Here is a 21,471-nt window from a genome sequence, read left to right on the forward strand (position 1 = left end):
GATGCTGGCCGGAGGAGGATGGTGCAGCATAACATCAGTTTCTCAGTAGAGGGAGAGAAGAATAAAGGGCAATGTCTCCATCTTCATATTGCTGTAGCCCAGCACTTGGCTACATACAGTAGAGCTAAAGTTGCTACTGTTCTTCTGGATAGGTTTGGATGTTAGAGGCTTCATGATCATAAACAGACCAGAGGACAGCTCTCCCCCATCTTTAAATCTAGTGAAACTTCCTGTTTATGTAGGACTCTGTAAACCGCTTTGTCTTCTCTGACACCTGGTTACAGGACAGCATGCTGCAAATACCTATAATATCTCAGGTATTCGAACACCATCCACCACTACTGACATATAGTAAATGAAAGCCAGACTAGTAGATTGTAAATAAAGTAAGTATATTGTCAAAAGGTACGCCAGCATCAATAAACAAGTAAAGAATCCAGTAAATTTCAGCAACTGACATGAATACTAGGCTATGATGTGGCAGTTAACCTAGACTACAATAATACTGACCCAGATTAGCCTGATACACACAGCATTGATAAACAACAGCATACACAGTAAAAGTATAAATGGCAGTGACTCTATCTGCAAAAGCTTCAAGAAAAGTGTCTTTGAGCGCACTCTGTATATATACCTCTGGGTGGTGTTAGTATAGTACTTGTTCTCTAATGTGCACATTTTAAAGCAGTTAATATTGGGGCCCATCTGTACAGTGGTACACTTATTATATATTTAAAGGATAAGTTCACCTTTTTGGACAAAATAATAAATGCACATTTTTTTGCAGGTAAAAAAATGTGCATTTATTATTTTTGTTTAATGGGGGCCTGGAAAGCATTGCACCAGTGATCAGTAGATTGCTGATGCCATGCAGGTCTCCTGCAGACCTGTCAGAATATCTGCTTGCTGTATGGAATGTACGGTCAAGCAGATCTACTGACAGCAAGCTTCAATGAACTACCACGGTACTCCACAGTGCCGTGGTAGTTCATTGAAAACTACAAGCCCGTAGCTGCTAAGGCTGTCCGGGCTTGCAGTTCATTCATTTACGGAAGTCCGTGAATGGGTGGCACGGCCATGTGGGTGGAGCCTTGTTTTCAAATTTGACAGATAGTATGGGGAGACTTCTCCCGGTACTATCTGTCGGGGGTGGGGGTCGGCAGGTGGCGGCTGCAGCTATGGGAACATGTTCAATGTCCAAAGGTAAACTTATCCTTTAAGACTGCATACAGTAAATTACTTTTAGGGCTGTTAGGCAAAAGGGCAGTCTCTGATTGTATTGGATCATTAACAGTGAGAACACAAGCATAGCTGAATCCGCTCACTAGTCCTGGTACATCGCAAACCTTGTCCTGAACGCTTGATGGTCTTGTCCCAAAGACTGGTGGTTTGTCCCCACTACTCTATTCTTCACAAGCTCAGTCTCTATGGTGTAAGCTCAGACAGGTCCAAGCAGCAGGTCTGCACTGCTTCGCTTCCCCTTCGCAAAGACCCCGCTTCATCTCTAAAAGCCCGGGAAACTCCTGCTCTCTCCTCCTCTGTTTTCACTGCCCTATTCAATTGCACTATACAGTGCCCTTGCAGTCACAGTTTTAATTGCGGGAGACATCTTAAGGTGAGGAGATGGGGAGAAAGAAGCAAAAGGGGTGGGTGGGGGATTCCTCCTTTAGCCACCTGATAACCCAGTCAGATTTCATGTAAGGTATTGAGAAATGTATTTCTTATAACGTAAATGCCATTGTCTTGTGTATTCCCTGCACAGAACTTCACAAAAGGAGGTGGATCCGAAGGTTCTCGATGTGCCACCCGTCTGGAGCTGCTCCAACGTGGATGTGATGAAGGACATATTATAGATCCCAAAACACTTATTAAAATTGTGAAAGACACACCCCTAAGTGACAATGCTGATCAAGGGATCTACACACAACTTGCACCCCAGAAAGTGCATCTGAAACTCCGTCCTGGTGAGATTGACAATGTCAGAGAGCTCTTTTTGTAGTTTAAAACTTTGTCATGTGTGAAGTCAATGCAAAGCTTTACTTTAGCAAAAACTTTTTTCTTAGTTTTAATTATAGTGGGGAGCGCTTCCTTTTAATTTTTGTTTTGCTGATAGGTGCCTGTCAGGGAGAAGATGAGGGGAAAACTCTCTAACAGGAACACAGACTGCAATAAAAACCTGATTACCTATCACAGATAGGGTTGAGCTTCTGGTGCAGGCCATGCATGAGTTCAGCTCAAACCAAGTTGATCTGCACAGTTTTTCTATCCACCTGCTGGAACCTCTGGCTGCTATAGATGGAAGTCAGTCATTTTGTGGTGGTAAATGAAGCTTCTGGCCACCAACTTACCTGTTGCAAATTGTAAACAAACCTGCAGGCATTCTGAGTGACACCACTGACCAAATATGATCATGACCATGTGATCATATGGTCAATGACATCAGCCCTGCTGTTTACATTCCAGCAATGCTGGGAAACTATCAATGACTGAAATCCAGTGGGAGAGGATTGTTGTCCACATTATGAGAAAAAAGTACTTTTTCTATGGTGTCTGTATACAACTTGTATTTATTTACTTCATCAACTTTTATAGTGATTGAGTAGCAAGTGCTACTATGTACCCTTTACTCATTCACATGGGGATCGGGATATCTGGAGTACCCTTAAGCTGGGTACACATAGGCCGAAAATTGGCCAAAAATGGTTGTTTCAGCAAGAACCGGAGGACTTTAGGCCTATGTGTACAGTTCTTGGTCTCAGATCAGCTTTTTTCAAACAGGCATGCTGGAAAACCTTCATCCAACCAGCATCTGATCAACATTGGCTACAATAACATCACCCAGGATCCCCCTAGACACTTTCTTTACAATCAGAAGCCGGAGGGGAAGGAAATGTCATTTAGAGACATTTATTTCTTTTTTTCAAGTCACTTATGCTGAAGAACATTAATGTGAATGTACCTGCATGAGAAGACACATCTTCACATGCAGGTTTAGGGCATCCCTCAAGCATGTTGTTTAAGGACTAAGTTCACCGTTTACAGAAAAATAACAAATGCATGTATACATTGGGTATAGAAAAAAAACAACTCTTGGAAATAATCACATTTTGCAGCTTTGCAGCCTTAAATGAAGACAATCACAGTTTTTGTTTTAGCCAGTTGTATTTACTCGGTGCAACTTATAACATCCAAGTGAAATATATAATACCAATATGTCAGAAAAAAATTGAAAAACAGAATAACTAAATTGGAAAAAGAATCAGTTTTACTGGGGTGCAGTGTGTTGGTGCTTCACTATAAGCACACTGCTCTGGATGGCTGTGCTGTGTACAGCCATCCAGAGCACTGTGCCTGATCCGACAGCGAGGAGGACTCTTAATAAACAAATCAGTCCTCCTTCCCTTCGGAGATGCTCAGTAATCACCGGGTGCCGGCAGGTAATCCGCGGCCGCAAATGGCTGCCCCCTTCCCGGAAATACAAAATCATGTATTTGTAGCGGAGGAATTAATCCTATGTGTGCCTGCTGTAACCTGCTGACTTGTATCTCCTGTGAAATCTAACACTTGTACTGGGCACACACAAGGCAGTGAGGGATTTCAGCCCCCCCCCCTCCTCTCAGACTGTAGTAGAGAGAGAGCCAATCAGAAGAACCATTAAAGGAGCCAATGACAGGGACTTTCTCAAGCAGGAGGTGCAGCTGCAAAGCATTGTGAAATATGCAGTCTTGAACAGAAATGGCCCGATAGGCTGATATGAGGAATGGAACTACAGAGACCAGCATGGTTGGTGAGAGCAGAGTGAAGGTCTCCATCTTGTTTTTCCTGAGGGGAGGCAGTCTGCATGTGGCAGGGAACAGTCTGAATCTAGCAGAGAAGTGCTTAGGGTCAGTTCACTGCATGTTTAGTTATCTGGAGCAATCAGGGGAACACCCAAACTGAGAGAAGTGGGCCTACAGTACAGTGCCTACACCGACAGTGTGAAGCGCTCATCGTGAGGTGACCAGAGGAGCCTGTCATTTCCAGGACGATCGTTTGGGCCTTAGTCACAGGATCTGGTGAGAGGGATTTTGCCCACTGGCAGATGACAGGAACACTGCACACATACAGAGACATTACACTGCGCCCATACTCACCAGGCACTGGGTTGTGTAGATGGCCCTGCTAAACAGACACAGTATTTGCTTTGCTATACAAATACTGCCACGGAATTACAATTATACTTTACCATAGGAGTTTAAGTGCACCAACAAAAGTGGCTAGCTGAAGATCCCAAGATTCATCCTGTTACCAAGAGACTGAAGTTACTGGTGCCATACGGGCACGCGCATGCGTAGTCAGGCCTCTATATTGCATGGTGTGCGAGGGAATAGCTTTACCTTGGAAAGTAGCTATTAAGCATCAGTTGGGTACAGTGTTTGCCTATTGGGCTTGTGGTGTTGGGGGTTAGAAGGGAGAAGTCTGACACAACAGAGAGTCACTGTTCTGCTCTCCTACTGCTTGGACACCATAGAGCCAAATGTATGTAAAGGGGTTTAGACCCACTTTGAGGTTGCCATTTAAGTGTTTGCCTCTGCTCTTGGGGTTATTCATGGTTGGAATTCCCTGAAAGTAGCCGGAGTGTAAAAGTGAGCTATATTGCTTTCGGTTACAGTATTTGCTGTTCTCTTGATTCAACTAACGTATACCTGTTGTTATGTTTATTACTTTCCTTAGAGGTCTTATATTAAAGCTGATCTCTATGTTTTATTATAAAGAAGTGTGTGCTTTTCATTGGTCCTTGCACTTACACTATTGCCAGATGTGTCAGTTGGGGCTGAGACAGTTCTTGGGGTTGAGAGGCAGAGTGGTGGAGTGAACAAACTTAAGCAGCCCTTTCAGGGGTATTGTTACATATATATATATATATATATATATATATATATATATATGTGTGATTTTGCACACCCCCTGCCACCCTGTAGCAGTATATCTGCTATAGGGCGGTCGGAATGTGGTTAACTTTGCACATCTAGACTTTGCAATATTTGCCCACTCTTCTTTGCAGAACTGCTCAAGTTCAGATAAATTTGATGGTGACCGTTTGTGGACTGCAGTCTTCAAGTCATTCCACAGATTTTCAATGGGGTTTAAGTCTGGGCTATGACTAGGCCATGTAAGAACATTCACCTTTTCTCCTTCAACCACTGTGTTGTCATTTTTGTTGTGTGCTTTGGGTCATTGTCATGTTGGAAGGTAAACTTTCTTCCCATTGACAACTTTCTGGTAGAGGGCAGAAAATTTTCCTAAAGAATTTGATGGTATTTTGCCCCATTCATTTTCCTTTTATCCTGACAAGTGCTCCAGTCCCTGCTGAAAAGAAACCCCCCCATAACAGGATATTACCACCTCCATGCTTTACTGGAGGAATGGTGTTATTTGGATGTGAGCTGTATTGGATTTCCACAAGACATTTGTTTAGTGTTGATGCCAAATAATTCAATTTTAGACTCATCTGACCAAAAGACCTTTTTCCATGTGACCTCAGAATCTTCAATGTGCGTTTTGGCAAAGCTCAGTTGTGACTGCATGTGGCCTTTCTTGAGGAGTGGCTTTTTTTCTTACAACCCTCCCATAGAAGCCACATTTGTGGAGAATTTATGATACTGTTGTCACATGCACAAAATGACCACTCTTTGCCATAAATTCCTGCAACTGCTTCAGAGTTGCAGTAGGCCTCTTGGAAGCCTCTCTGACCAGTTTCCTCCTGGCTCTTTCATCAAGTTTGGAGCGATGTCCTAATCCAGGGAGGGTCTGTGTTGTACCAAATACCTTCCACTTCTTAATATTAGACTTCACTGTGCTTCTAGGCATTGATAAAGCCCTTGAATTTTTGTTGTATCTCCTGGCTTGTGCCTGTCCACAACTTTTTCCTAGAGATCTTTTGACAGTGCCTTGGCACTCATAGTGGATTGGAGTGTTTGCTTCAGTTGAGTTACTAGGACTGAAATGCTCCAGGAAAGCTCTTTTCATGCTGAGCTAATCAAAATTACCACATCTGATCCCAGTTTAAAGTCAAATGGCTTTGTGTGCTATTGCGAAGGTAATTAACTACACCTCATTGACTTTACAAGTCTTTTTTTTTTGGGGGGGGGGTGATCCTTTTTCCAACTCAGTGATTCATGTTGGTGTCATATCTTTCACTTGGATGCTAAAAGTTGCACTGAGTAAATACAGTTGGATAAAACAAAAAATCTGTCTGTCTTGATTTCAGGCTTCAAAGCAACAAGATGTGATTATTTTAAGGGGGGTTGTGATCCTTTTCTATAGCTACTCTGTTAGCAAGAGAAATACAGGTGTATTGCTCTTTAAGCCTATTCAAAAAAACTTGCTCCCCAATGAATTTTTGTTTTTGCACTGGTATGTGTTCACCATGGCATTGCAAAGCTACCCCTTTTTATCAAAAGCTTGCATATTGGCCTTGAAAAAGACCAGAAAAAAAAGATTCAGCTCCCATTATTTTCAATGGGTTTGGGGGTGCAGTGTCCAGGTTTGCAAATTTTTCGGTAAACGTCTAGCAAACTGAATAGAACTTGGTTCGCTCATCACTAATCACAACCACTCCAGTCTATTTAACCACTTCGATACCAGGCTCTTTCACCCCCTTCCTTCCCAGGCCAATTTTCCGCTTTCAGTGCTGTCATACTTTGAATGACAATGGCAAGGTCATGAAAATTTTTATTAGACAGCAGGGTCGGACTGACAACTCATGGGGTCCTTGAGCAATAGGGGATCATGGGGCCCCTGTGTCCTTGCCCAAACTCAAAAAAGCCTATGAAAAAGGTACCAGGGGCATCTCATGGGGCCCCCTACTGACCCGAGTTTCCAAATGGTCAGTCCGCCCCTGTTAGAGAGACAGAGCTTTCTTTTGGTGGCATTTAATCACCACTGGATTTTTTATTTTTTTCTAAACAAACAAAAAAGACTGACATTTTTGAAAATAAATTTTTTTTCATTGTTTCCATTATAAAATTTTGCAAATAAGTAATGTTTCTTCTTCACTGATGTATGCTGATGAGGCTGCATTGATGACCACTGATGAGGTTGCACTGATGGCCACTGATGAAGAGGCACTGATGGACACTGATTGGCACTGATGGGGCTGCGCTGATAATCAGGGCACTGATCACCACTGCCCTGATTAAATGTGTAAATGTCCCCTGTCTCAGGAAAGCCAGTTATCGACTTTCCTTTCCTCAGACAGTGACAGTGACAACATAAATACATAAATTATTTACACTGTATTTCCTTACCTCAAGCATGGTGAACCTGAGGGCCATGACCTGGCACCAGCACACAGTGAAAATCATCTCCACCATCAGGAGCTCTGGGGACAACCAGCTAGTGTTTAGATTCCACATACTGGGAGATTCCACATCACATGCTAACATGACAGTTTAATTCCTGCAGATTTTTCACACATATCACAACCTATACTGCATATACTGTATGTAACTGAGTCATACACAAATGAAATGCTACTTAAGAATGCATTTTTTGTTGGTATTAAAAATCTTCTGTGGGTCAGATCTTGGTTTAAAATCAGTATAAACTTTTTACAGAAAAAAATAATTCAAGGATACGTTCACGTTCAGGAAAAAGTTACATATTCCACCTGTTTTTAGGGTAGAACATGTAACATGTTCCTGCTCTTGCAGGAGCCGTCTTGGCTCGATCTGCTGCCTCTGTGTGATAGCAGTGCCAAGAGAAGTTCCTTGTATTAGCTGTCACTTTTTGAAAAGAGCGCGGCCGTGCAGGGCTCCGCCCACATAGCTATGTCATTCATTCAGAGTTCTGTGAATGAATGAACTACAAGTACTGACATCCTTTGCAGCTGTCGGCTTGTAGTTCTCAGTTAACTGCCATGGCACTGTTGACCGCTCTAGTTGTTCCTTGAGTCTTCCTGTCAGTGTGTAACTGCCTGCTTGTACAATGTACAGGCAGACCGCTCACACTGACATTCTGAAGGAGACCTGCATGGCAATGCTTTCCAGGCTCTTGAAAAAAATAGTAAATGCACATTTTTTTACCTGCAAAATAAATGCATGTATTATTTTTTTTAAGGTGAACTTATCCTTTAAGTAAGCAGTTACAAGTGTAATTTCATGACTTATGACATGACGGAAATTAACTCAATTGCAGTATAATCATTGCTTTATACAAAAACAAATGGTGATAAATTGTTTTAAAAGTAAAGATAAACTAGATGCTGTTCAAAAGAGCGTACTTTGTGAACGGGCATTGAACTAATTAGGTAAAAAGAAACTACACTTTTTTGTGCAGTTCTGGTGAAATCAGTAATTCATAAAAAATGACAGATATTCTAATTCACTAGATGATTTAACCAACATAATTCTGAAGAAATGCTAGTGTGGGTGTGAGAATAGTTGATGTGAGAAATCTCACAACAAATGTTTAACAAAGACTGAGTGAGTCGAAAACATTTATTGTAGAGGAAACCAGGTGCACTCCGTAAATGACTGTATGACATTACGCGCACAATCAATGTCCGATCAATGATGTAATAATCATTAAACTACTGCTTATCTTCTGCAGTGTGGAAGCCTGAAAGTTTTTCTCTGGAAATGATCTTTGAAATGGGCCAAGATTCTGCACTAACGTTGTCACCCCATTTGAACCAAGTTTTTTATACCCATCGTCCAGTTATTTGATTGGTATGCAGTGTCCAGTTTAGCCACTCCACATAGTATAGCATAGCACTCCGTTTAGTGCCTATTTAGTGCCTATTTGCAAAGTCTTTGATCTGCACATAATGTGTGCACATAACTTGTATTTAAAGCAGTATTAAACCTAAAGGCAAATGATTATTCTATTGTAGCTTACCAATTCTTAGATGTGATGGCTGCTGCAATAGTTTCTTTTTTAGGCTTTCTTTCATTTATTTTCACCCAATGATCTGGCCAGTAAGTCTGTTGTTTTCAACAGAACAGGCTGTCCTGAAGATGTAGCAGTTAGAGGGTTCAGGCAAGCCATATAACACAGATAGGGGTTACAATGATTGCCTTTTTACTTATTATTTATTGTTTGTTATTTATATTTATTATTTAAAAGTTTCATCCCCGGAGGAAAAACTGATGCTGTAGCTGCTTAAAAAGTGTTAGCTGGAGCTTTGCTTCCATTTATTTAGTATTTGGCTTCCATTTATTTAGTGTATCTAAATCTGCTAGTCCATCTAACACTCCCCTCGCCAAGACTGATAATGTTGCTGTTCAAAGACACCCCTGTGCTCCTTCATCCAAAGTGGAGGCACTCTAATACAGGAGGTGTGTTACTGGCCAGATCACCAGGTGAAAACATTTGGAAAAAGGTCCAAAAAGAGAAAACTAATACAGCTACCACATCTAATGATTGGTAAGCTGCAATATATTACATTTTTGTTTTTAGAGTTAACCTCCCTAGCGGTATGATTATTTCAGATTTTTGGTGCTGAAAGCGGTACCATTATTTTGCATGGAAATATGTAGTGTTTTTATTGTAGGCTGTAATATTTAGGAATAACTCACTGAAATCTGTCCGAACAAGAGTCTATTAAACATCCCGGGTATGATAAAATTTGAAACACAAAATCATAAATTATAATTTAATAAATAATCCTAAAAAATAATATAATAATATTACATTTAATTCAATAATATAATCAAACCAAAAACACTGAAATTTGAAATATAGCGCCAAGTTCGCACATTGCTGAGCAAAGTCGCAAAATCGTTTTCAGTGTCTGATGACGAATTTCCCCACGAATCATTATCACTCAATTCTGCAAGTGGTTCTAATTTACTATCGCTGTTCTCTAGCTGGTCTAAACCCGCTTTTGACCTAAAGGGACACTTTTTGGACGCCATGGACTTTTCTAAGTTTCCATTCAGAAAGAACATTCAAAATGCAGACAGGGGACAGGACAGAGCACTAGGGACAAAATGTATGTGAAATGGGTTGAAACAGCAATGTTTTACTATGTAAAATCGTTTTGAAAAAAATGAAATTTTTTTTAAATTTTCAAATTTCCCGCCGCCGCCGGCGCCCGCACGTCCCGACGTCACAGGGACCGGAACACTGGAGCCGGATGCCGGCATCAGCCGGAGGAGATGGCCGGGGACGCTGCAGGGGACACATCGCGGGAGCGCAGGACAAGGTAAGTGCTGCAGGGACTCCCTGAGCAACGCCGCATGGTAAGCCCGAGTGTAGCTCGGGGTTACCGCTTTTGGTACAGACATTTTACCCCAAACTACACTCGGGAATACCGTTAGGGAGGTTAATACCGCTTTAACAATTTTCTGCTTAAATAGCACCTGCTCTTATTCCTCCCCTTAGCTGCAATTATATTTTCTTTTCATAAGTGCAAATCCAACTTAAGGTCCAAATGTACTTTCTGGCTGTTCTTCACTGCAGGACCACTTGACTGCTATAGGGCATGAAACCTTTTCCTCCAAAGTTGCAGTATTGCTGTCACTCAGCATAACTTAAATCTTGGTCTCAGCATTGTGGCTCATCTCCTGCTGTATGCTAGACCACCCTTTCTCAACCAGGGTGCCTTGAGGTTTTTTCCGGGGTGCCTTGGCAAAATGTCTAAAAATTACCCAAAACATGTATACAAGGCAGCGGGTGGAACAAGCCTGCCTTTAAGTCACACAAGCCACAGGTTTTCATTGTGCACCATTACGAACTTCTAGCCGCCGGCATCCTGACAACCAATGACATCATCAGTTGATAAGGAGGATGCCAGCTACCTGCACAACTTCATAATTTGCCTCTCCTCTGCCCCTCTCCATCTGTGTTGGGGTAACATTATCTCAGTGATGGAGAAAACTGAGGAAGAGAAACACTGGAATACTACTCAGTACCAGTGTGCAAAAGTGTATTTGCTTTGGAAGAATAAATCACTTCTAATGTTGGGTGTCCTATGTGTATGGATGTTGCTGTATTATATAAAACTATTAGAATAGTTTTTCACATTTTAAAATTATGAACAGTCTTGATGCACCCCATTTTAGAATAAGGTGCCTCGGGACTGTCCATAATGTTTAAGGGTGCCTTGACTTAGAAAAGGTTGGGAAACACTGTGCTAGACTACCATAAATGATTGTAGTCCTGCAGCAGACTTGCTGATACATCTCTCTATATATGTATTTGGTATTACCTTGCTTTTTGTGCTTGATGACCATTTTGGTAGAAGGGTTGTAATGGGAGGGAAGCAGAGGTCACCACAGAACAGTAGTATGTAGGAGCTATCAAATGGTGTGGAACCTATGGCCGTGGCTATATTCAGTCAAGGACATCACCCAGGAGACCTTGGTCCCTTTATTCACTTTTAGTGGGTGTTGTTCATTGTGGATTTACAGCACTGGATAATGTGATTGATGATGAATGTACATTTTGGGACTTTTGTTTTGTTTAAGAAAGGACTTGTCAAAAACTGTAAGTGTCTTGAATCACTGCGAGTGTCTTGATTTACTGGTTACTTTTTCATATGTGAATGAGTAGGGGCGCTATGTATCCCTTCTCATTGACTTATTGTAAATGGGGGCTGATTACAATAACCCCCCCCCCCTCCCCCCGTTCACAAACTTCACAACCACTAGGTCAGGGTTGAGGGGAAAGACACCCTCATCAAAATGGGCACAAAGTGGCTATCACATGGGGCCCCCCCTTGCAATGTTCCCTCCATGTTGAGGGGATATGGACTGGTATGGAAAGGAGGGGAGGGCACACCTGCCCCCATTATTTCCTGTCTTGGCTTACTAGTCTACATGCTCAGATAAGGGTCTGGCATGGGACTTTTTTCTTGCTTGGGGTCTCCCTTGACATCCATACCAGACCTTCATCAAGGACAAGCATCTGGTATGTATATTTAGGGGGAAGGATCTGGTAAAGATGAAGGGCACCCCCCTCGTTTGTTTGCAAACAGAAATAGAGCAGTTGAAGCTGTCATTTTCCTGCATTTTTTTCTCTATAAATGTCAGTTTTATACAGCGTACAAATATGGCACTTCACAGGAAACTTAAAGCGGAGTTCCACTTACTCTATAAAAAAATAAAAGTCAGCAGCTACAAAAACTGTAGCTGCTGACTTTTGAAAAACAGCCACTTACCTGTCCCACGATCCCGCGTTGCCTCTGCCGCAGCCCGTTTCACCGGCCGTCCTGTATTCCAGGCGCCGGCATCTTCAGCGTGGGCACCCAGCTGTGACAGTTTGCGGCTTCACAGCCGGGTGCCCACTGCACATGCGCGAGTAGGGCTGGCTTCCTGAATGACCCTGTCATCTTCTGGGACCTGTCACGTGTCCCACAAGACTTCGGGGAGGGAGGGTAGGAGGACAACTTCCGTTTCCGATTGCCTAGCGATCACAGCGGAAGCGGGACTGTCAAATTCGGGTACCAGTCCCCCCCCCCCGCTCCCCAACCAAAGGTGCCAATCCTTAATGGGGAGCGGGAGACCAATCTTTAAAGCGAAACTTCCCCTTTTGGGTGGAACTCCGCTTTAAGGCCATCCTCCAGGCATGTTATTTAAAGGAATTTTTTATTTTTAATCCTGACCTTAAAGCATTTTTAAAATGGTTCCCCACCAGAAGGAAATTAAAATTTTTTTTGCTTTGGTACACCTGGTTCCCCAGGGCAGTGCCCAGTCCCCCATGTCATTTGTTTGACAATCCCTTCCCTGTTAGCCTAGAAAGTGATTACAGTTTTTTAAAATTCGTCTCCCATTGACGGCAAAGGAGTTTGGATTCGGCACAGGAACTGTAGTCATGTCCTGCGAACCTGCCTTGAACCGTATCCAGGTAGGTTTACATCATCCCTAAGGCTGGCCATACATTATACAATTTTCTTGTACAATTTTCCTTTAAATTTACCAAAAAGCTTATAATATGAGGTCAAATCTAAACAACACTTTCAATTGTATCCAATTAGGTAGGACCTTGCACTACATAGTTAAACATAAATCTAAAGGAAATTGTATAGAAAATTGTATAATCTATGGCCAGCCTTATTCTGACCTTCACACAACTGTACAATGGTCAGCAAGAGCAATCATGACAGCTGTGGGAAGACACCGGAGATTGACCCTTTTGAATGTGTCTCTCAGCAGACTTCTGGGAACAATTTTTCAGCAATAAAGCAGCATTCTACAGGCAGGCAACAGGAGAGCTAAGCATTCTGTTTCTTTCTTACAAGCACATGGTGTGATGGGGCCATTCAGTAATGTGACAGAGTCACTTTAAATAATAATGGAAAATGTTATTTTGCAGAAGAAAATTATTCAGAGCTATCCTCCAGTCAACCGATGCATACCAAAGCAGTTATATTTGGTTTACACATTGCGAGGGTTCAGCTCTTCCAAGGACACCATCCACTAATTAATGTTCATTTTATTGTATTTTGTGTACAATAATTTTAATTGAAAATTTAAAGAAAAACAGTGCAAGAAGTACCCACAAAAGGTGGGTGTATGCATGACAGTATAATTAACTATTTCAAAGATTGTTGCCCACTTTTATTTAACAGAATAGTTTGTAATCAGACAAAAAGTTATCTTTGCAGTGGGGTCAGTGTCACAACAACATCAATAGAAATTTTCCAGTCCCCTGGCTATCTGGATTGCACAGTCCCCAAGCCTGTTTCCACACAGACTCACTGCTTAAAGTAGAACTATAAGCAAAACTTTTTTCACATTGTGGATAGAGTAAGAGAAGGTTATAAACCCGTGTCAGTTTATTTGTTTCCATCTGTGTCCTATTGCGGAGATTTACCTTCACTTCCTGTCCCATAGCCAAAACAGAGAGTGAGAGATAATTCCCGCAAATTGGGAGAATTTTTCACCAGAAACTAGTGTTCCATTGGAAGATTTCCCCTCTATTACTTTTGTAGGGACAACCCAAAATTTGGGGGTTTCTTTACTTTCATTTTTGATTTACTATTAGTAAACAGAACAAATAGGGAAGGTGAATCTCCGTAATGGGGTCCCAGACAGCAAACAAGATTGACAGAGGGTCCTATTCCATCTCCACTCTGTCCAAAACTAAAAAAAAAAAGACGTTTTTCCGTTAGTTATACTTTAATCTCACTCATTCAACCTTGTGGAAAATAAATTTTCCAACTTGGGGCTGTAAAGGCTTCTGCCTACTTACACACTATCTTGATACCTCTCAGTCACATGGTGTGTACAAGCTCCTGCCTATTCAAAGATTGTAAAACACCTCTCAGATGAGGCCTGGTCAGAGTGCCGCTCATAGACACCAGAACTGGAGTTCCTCTGGGCTCTAGAACTCAGACCAGGTTTTAACAATCTCTGAGAAAACTGAAAATTCATTTCCTCTGAATGACACAAGCACCATAGATCCCCTCAATCTGCATGAATGAGAAACCTAGATGACACTATCACAATATCTAAACACCAATGAGCTCTGGCCATAAAATGTTTATGTAGTGCTAACCCCTTGGTTTTGGGTCTCCCATTACTTCCTGCACAGCCAGGCACATTGCATTTTCCACTTGTACCCAGACTCAAGAAACCATCCATTTGCTTGTATTTTTATTTTTATTAGGGAATTTGACTTTGATAGGGTAAAGGGATAATGGAATGCCCAACCTAATTGTGGAATGGATTATGGGATGCCCAACTTAATTGTGGAATAACAAATCAAGGACAATTTCCTACTCAAAAGTACTATATAAATGGTAGATGAATGACTGTGTTCCAGCCGGAACCCTGACAGTCTTTAGCAAAGTAAGCAACTTGCAGAAGCTCTGAGCCCCCTTGAATGGAATTTTTTTAAGCAAAATCCCAACTTTGTAGTCCCCTCAGTGAACAAAATGCCAGCCCACTTTGCAACAAAATCTGATCACAGCACAAGGGATTGGGTAGGCTATGAACTGTCCTCTGAAGACTTGCCAAGAACTTGCATTCAGAAGACTTCTCCCTTATAGGTCCTGGGGGTGTAGAGGTACTCAGTCTGTCTTTGTCCTGTAGGTGTGGATAGAACTGCTTTCAGGCCTTTTAGCTGGGCTGGTTCTTCTCCATGCTTTGCAGGCTGTCCTTCCCCAGTGGACTGCAGGGCAGTGGAGCTCTCTCCTTCAGCTCTCCTCTTTCTTCCTTCAGCTTTCAGCCTCCAGCCTGAAGGCAGAATCCCCCGTCTCTGGGGCCCTCTCACAGGCCACACAGTAGCACCTCTCAAAACTCTCTCTTCTACCTGACTCTCCTGCTGGCCAGACTCTGTCATATTTATAGGCTGGTCTGCCACACTGTCAGGCCTCTCTGCCTGTGAATGGTCAGACTCCCATAAATGTGCAGATCAGCCCCTCCTCACCTCCACCTACCGACTTCTAGAAGCTTCTCAAAGTTTCTAGAACAGGGAGAGGTACAAGAGAACTGACTTGTAGAGCCCTCCAGCATGATCTGAAGTAATCTTCTATCTAAACCCAGGTTTATAGCAAGCCTCTAACTACTCTCAACAAACTATGTACACCAGAGGGCACTGCATTTACATAAACTAAAAAGACACACATAAAAACAAAATGTTCTGTTATGTACAGTCTGATACCCAACTTTGTATCATATATGTGAAAATAATTTTCATTGAGTTGATATTGAATTGTTCGGATTTTATGAAAGTGGAGCTAATAAAGACCAACTCTCTTTTGGCATACAAAGAGAGACACTGGCTCATTCAGATTTTGTAAAAGTGTCTGCGTGCATTCTAAAAGTGGCACAGCTTATTCCAAATTCATGTATAAGTTCTAGAGAGGTACATGAATTTGGCACATTCTTCACCACTTTTGAACGCATGATAGGCATGCAGCACCCTCCCAGAGAGGTGATAGGATAAGTAGATTACAGTTGATTCCTCTGCTTAACAAGAGAATTGTTAGGAAAATCTAATCAGAGAGCTGCAATCGTTTAGTGATTCCTACTAGAGATGAGCGAATTATTCAAAAATTCGATTCAACTGATTCGGCGAATTCGTGAAAAAATTTTGATTCAAGTCGAATATATTCGCTGCGAATTTAACTTATAAAAGGGTGTTTCTAGGCTTCAGAGAGCCTTTATATTAGTGCAGAACACTGTACCTTTAATTTAAATGCCCTTGGAGTCTGCTGGGGAAGAGAAATAATACTGACAGTCAGTATGACATGCAGATGAGTGCCGTCGATCTTAGAATCACCGCACACTTCACTCATTTGGGCAGTCACGGGGCCAAAACCAGAGTGTGGAGCCACAGTGTGGCGGTGGAGGCAGCAGCAATGGGAGGCCATACAGCACCCTATGACAAAAATGGAAACCACCAGCAGTGTGAGGAGACCTGAAAGTGGGAGGCCGTACAGGGACCCATGACACACTCTGGACCTGGCAGCAGCATGAGGAGGCGGTACAGGGGCCCATGACAGATTACGGGTCTGGCAGCAGCATGAGGAGTCGGTACGGGGGCCCATGACACACTCTGGACCTGGCAGCAGCATGAGGAGGCGGTACAGGGGCGCATGACAGATTACGAGCCTGGCAGCAGCAACTTGGACAGGAGGACGTTCAGCTTCTGCACCGTCGGGTGCGTGCTCGCAAACTGTTGTCTCTTGGAAACGGATTCCAAGAAAGACTGCTGACGGAATCCGTGAAGAGGAGTAGCAGGAGAAGGAGCATCTGAACGAGCGGAATATGCCAACAAGCGACAACAGGGGCCCATGACAGATTACGGGCCTGGCAGCAGCATGAGGAGTCGGTACGGGGGCCCATGGCAGAATACGGGCCTGGCAGCAGCAATGGGAGGCCCGTAATCTGCCAGCACCCTATGACAAAAAATGGAACACACCAGCAGTGTGTGAGGAGACCTGAAAGTGGCACATGGCAGAGTGTGGCGATGGAGACAGCAGCAATGGGAGGCCGTACAGGGACCCATGAGAGACTCTGGACCTGGCAGCAGCATGAGGAGGCGGTACAGGGGCCCATGGCAGATTAGGGGCCTGGCAGCAGCTATGGGAGGCCCGTAATCTGCCAGCACCCTATGACAAAAAATGGAACCCACCAGCAGTGTGAGGAGACCTGAAAGTGGCACATGGCAGAGTGTGGCGATGGAGACAGCAGCAATGGGAGGCGGTTCAGGGACCCATGAGACACTGTGGACCTGGCAGCAGCATGAGGAGGCGGTACAGGGGCCCATGGCAGATTAAGGCCTGGCAGCAGCAATGGGAGGCCCGTAATCTGCCAGCACCCTATGACAAAATGGAACCCTGGGCTGGGGCAGGCAGAACCGCCGTATCTTTATCACGGTTTTCCCAGACCACCGAATGGCGACGCTGCATATGCTGACGCAATGCTGTAGTCCCAACATGGGCCCCCTGGCCACGCTTGACTTTCTGGCCACATAGTCGACATACGGCTACGTTTACTTCCTCGGGCGGCTTGACGAAAAATTGCCACACCGCCGAGTAGGAAACTTTGCCCCCGCTACTCCTCACTGGCTGACTGCTACTTCCTCCGTGCACACCGGCACCACTACTGGCCGTGGTGGTAGGCTGCAGTGGAGCTGGTGCTCTACTCCGTGGCCGTTTGCCTCCACTGACACTGCTGCGACCCTGCTGCCTCCTGGCAGCAGCAATGGGAGGCCGTACAGGGACCCATGACACACTCTGGACCTGGCAGCAGCATGAAGAGGCGGTATAGGGGCCCATGGCAGATTAGGGGCCTGGCAGCAGCAATGGGAGGCCCGTAATCTGCCAGCACCCTATGACAAAAAATGGAACACACCAGCAGTGTGAGGAGACCTGAAAGTGGCACATGGCATGAGACACTGTGGACCTGGCAGCAGCATGAGGAGGCGGTACAGGGGCCCATGGCAGATTAGGGGCCTGGCAGCAGCTATGGGAGGCCCGTAATCTGCCAGCACCCTATGACAAAAAATGGAACACACCAGCAGTGTGAGGAGACCTGAAAGTGGCACATGGCAGAGTGTGGCGATGGAGACAGCAGCAATGGGAGGCCGTACAGGGACCCATGAAAGACTCTGGACCTGGCAGCAGCATGAGGAGGCGGTATAGGGGCCCATGGCAGATTAGGGGCCTGGCAGCAGCTATGGGAGGCCCGTAATCTGCCAGCACCCTATGACAAAAAATGGAACACACCAGCAGTGTGAGGAGACCTGAAAGTGGCACATGGCAGAGTGTTGCGATGGAGACAGCAGCAATGGGAGGCCGTACAGGGACCCATGAGAGACTCTGCACCTGGCAGCAGCATGAGGAGGCAGTATAGGGGCCCATGGCAGATTAGGGGCCTGGCAGCAGCTATGGGAGGCCCGTAATCTGCCAGCACCCTATGACAAAAAATGGAACACACCAGCAGTGTGAGGAGACCTGAAAGTGGCACATGGCATGAGACACTGTGGACCTGGCAGCAGCATGAGGAGGCGGTACAGGGGCCCATGGCAGATTAGGGGCCTGGCAGCAGCTATGGGAGGCCCGTAATCTGCCAGCACCTTATGACAAAAAATGGAACACACCAGCAGTGTGAGGAGACCTGAAAGTGGCACATGGCAGAGTGTGGCGATGGAGACAGCAGCAATGGGAGGCCGTACAGGGACCCATGAGAGACTCTGGACCTGGCAGCAGCATGAGGAGGCGGTATAGGGGCCCATGGCAGATTAGGGGCCTGGCAGCAGCTATGGGAGGCCCGTAATCTGCCAGCACCCTATGACAAAAAATGGAACACACCAGCAGTGTGAGGAGACCTGAAAGTGGCACATGTTTGGGGCATGATTCATGGCGGATTTAGTCAGTTGTGTCAGGAACTGGTGGTTTGAAATCCAGACTAATCCACGCCTGATTCATTTTCACAAACGTCAGTCTCTCCACACTTTGGGTGGACAGTCGTGTCCTCCGCGGAGTTACAATACCTCCTGCCGCACTAAACACGCGCTCCGATGCCACGCTACTGGCCGGGCATGACAGCCTTTCAAGGGCAAATTCAGCTAGTTGGGGCCAAAGGTCAAGTTTCGTTGCCCAGTAGTCAAGGGGATTGTCTACCTCGGTTGGCAGGGTGCTGTCCAAGTAGGCCCAAGCCTGTTGTTTGAGGTCCTGCTCCAGGTCCACCTGATGCTGCTGCTGCTGCTGCTGCTGCTGCTGCTGCGGCTGGTTAGTAGTTTCCTCACTGCGCTGGTGAAGAAAGCTACTCATCATCGACTGCAGACTGAGGGAGCCGCTGCTGGTGGAGCTGCCACTGCTCCTACCACCCCACCCCTCCCCTGCTGCCATGGCAGCGGAACGCGAGCGCACAGGGCCCACAGTGTCTGAGGATGGACGTTGGCGCACAAAGGCAGAGACCAACTGACTACATAGGTGGTTTTTATAGTACGTTATTTTGGCCTCCCTCTCAGCAGGTGTGAAAAAGGCCACCATTTTTGAACGGTAGCGAGGGTCCAACAAGGTGGACAGCCAAAAGTCATCCCTCTGTCTGATGGTTATTATTCGGCTGTCGCTACGCAAGCAACCGAGCATGCTATGGGCCATTTGTGCCAAGGAATGCGAGGGACTCCCTGCCTCCATCTCCACAGCATACTGCCACGGTGCGTCTGGGTCCTCTGTCTCCTCCTCCTCCTCCTCTACCAGATGCTCCTGCTCCTCCACTCCTGTCCGCTGAGTGGAAAAACCACCCATTTCACTCAATAATTCCTGAGCACAAATGTCCTCCTCTACCTCCTCCTCTTCTTCCTGTCCTGCCCCCACAGGGGTCATGTGGCGTTGAGATCTGTGCGCCACGTCTACCGCACCCTGACCAGCCATTGTTAACAGCATTTGTTCCAGGACGTGCAACAGAGGAATGACGTCGTTCATCCCATAGTCCTGCCGACTCACGAATAGCGTGGCCTCCTCAAAGGGCCTGAGCAAGCGGCAGGTGTCACGCATGAGCTGCCAATGGCTGACATCGAAGTTACACAGGGGAGTACCTTTATCCGCTTGTAACATCAGGAAATCGGTGATGGCCTTTCGCTGTTCGTAAAGGCGGTCTAACATGTGTAGGGTTGAATTCCACCTTGTTGCAACGTCGCAGATCAGGCGACGCTGTGGAATTCCGTTCTGCCGCTGCAGCTCAAGGAGGGTGTGCTTTGCGGTGTAGGAATGGCTGAAATGCATGCAAAGTTTACGTGACATTTTAAGGATGTCTTGCAGTGGGATGGTGGATTTTAGGAACCGCTTAACAACCAGATTGAACACGTGAGCCATGCATGGCGCATGGCACAACCTTCCTTGACGCAGAGCAGACACCATGTTCTTTCCGTTGTCGGTCAACATGGTTCCGATTTTCAGTTTGCGCGGAGACAGCCATCTGTCGATTTCTCTGTTCATTACACTGAGAAGTTCCTCCCCTGTGTGACTACGTTCGCCAAGGCATACCAGGTGCAGCACAGCGTGACACCATTGCGCCCTGCACATGTGATATGCCGGTCGGGTAATGGGACTTGGCACGGGGGTGGCGGCTGAGGACACGGCGGAAGAAGAGGTGGTAGAGGCGGACATCTTTGCCGGACCAAGGACGTGCAAACGTGGAGGCAAAAGCGGCGTGACCTGTCCAAGTTGCTGGTGCGGCTGTGACGGCACCACGTTCACCCAGTGGGCCGTAAATGACATGTACTGTCCCTGACCGTAGTTACAGCTCCACACGTTGGCGCTGCCGTGCACTTTGGCAGAGACCAACATGCTCAAAGACTGGCCCACCATCTCTTCTACATGTGAATGCAGGGCTGGCACTGCCTTTTTGGCAAAGAAATGACGGCTTGGCACTCTCCACCGCGCCGCGGCACAAGCCATCATTTCTCGGAAAGGTGCTGAGTCCACCACTTGGAAAGGGAGGGACTGCAGCACCAGCAACTTGGACAGGAGGACGTTCAGCTTTTGCACCGTCGGGTGCGTGCTCGCAAACTGTTGTCTCTTGGAAACGGATTCCAAGAAAGACTGCTGACGGAATCCGTGAAGAGGAGTAGCAGGAGAAGGAGCATCAGAACGAGCGGAAGATGCCAACGAGCGACAACTCCCCTCAGCAGAGGTGTTGGAGCCTTGACTGGCTGATAGAGGGCGATTGACGTCGGGTGACGGAGCAAGTAACGGAGCGGGTGATGGAGCGGGGGCTGGGGCAGGCAGAACCGCCGTATCTTTATCACGGTTTTCCCAGGCCACCAAATGGCGACGCTGCATATGCTGCCGCAACGCTGTAGTCCCAACATGGGCCCCCTGGCCACGCTTGACTTTCTGGCCACATAGTCGACATACGGCTACGTTTACTTCCTCGGGCGGCTTGACAAAAAATTGCCACACTGCCGAGTAGGAAACTTTGCCCCTGATACTCCTCACTGGCTGACTGCTGCTTCCTCCGTGCACACCGGCACCACTACTGGCCGTGGTGGTAGGCTGCAGTGGAGCTGGTGCTGTACTCCGTGGCC

General features: G+C 45.6%; 1 protein-coding gene across 1 annotated transcript in view; it reads left to right on the forward strand.

Moving 5' to 3' along the window:
* The first annotated feature begins 1,762 nt into the window (after positions 1-1,762).
* The window catches only part of ITGB7 (integrin subunit beta 7), a 71,644-nt gene continuing 51,935 nt past the window's right edge, over positions 1,763-21,471 (forward strand). The window contains exon 1 of the mRNA XM_089691464.1: positions 1,763-1,964. The gene's annotated coding sequence lies outside the window, so the exon portion shown is untranslated. The remainder of the gene's footprint in view (positions 1,965-21,471) is intronic.

The sequence above is a fragment of the Staurois parvus genome, unplaced genomic scaffold (genome assembly GCF_062004578.1).
Source record: "Staurois parvus isolate SC_StPar_1 unplaced genomic scaffold, SC_StPar_1.0 ptg000562l, whole genome shotgun sequence".
Taxonomy (NCBI): domain Eukaryota; kingdom Metazoa; phylum Chordata; class Amphibia; order Anura; family Ranidae; genus Staurois; species Staurois parvus.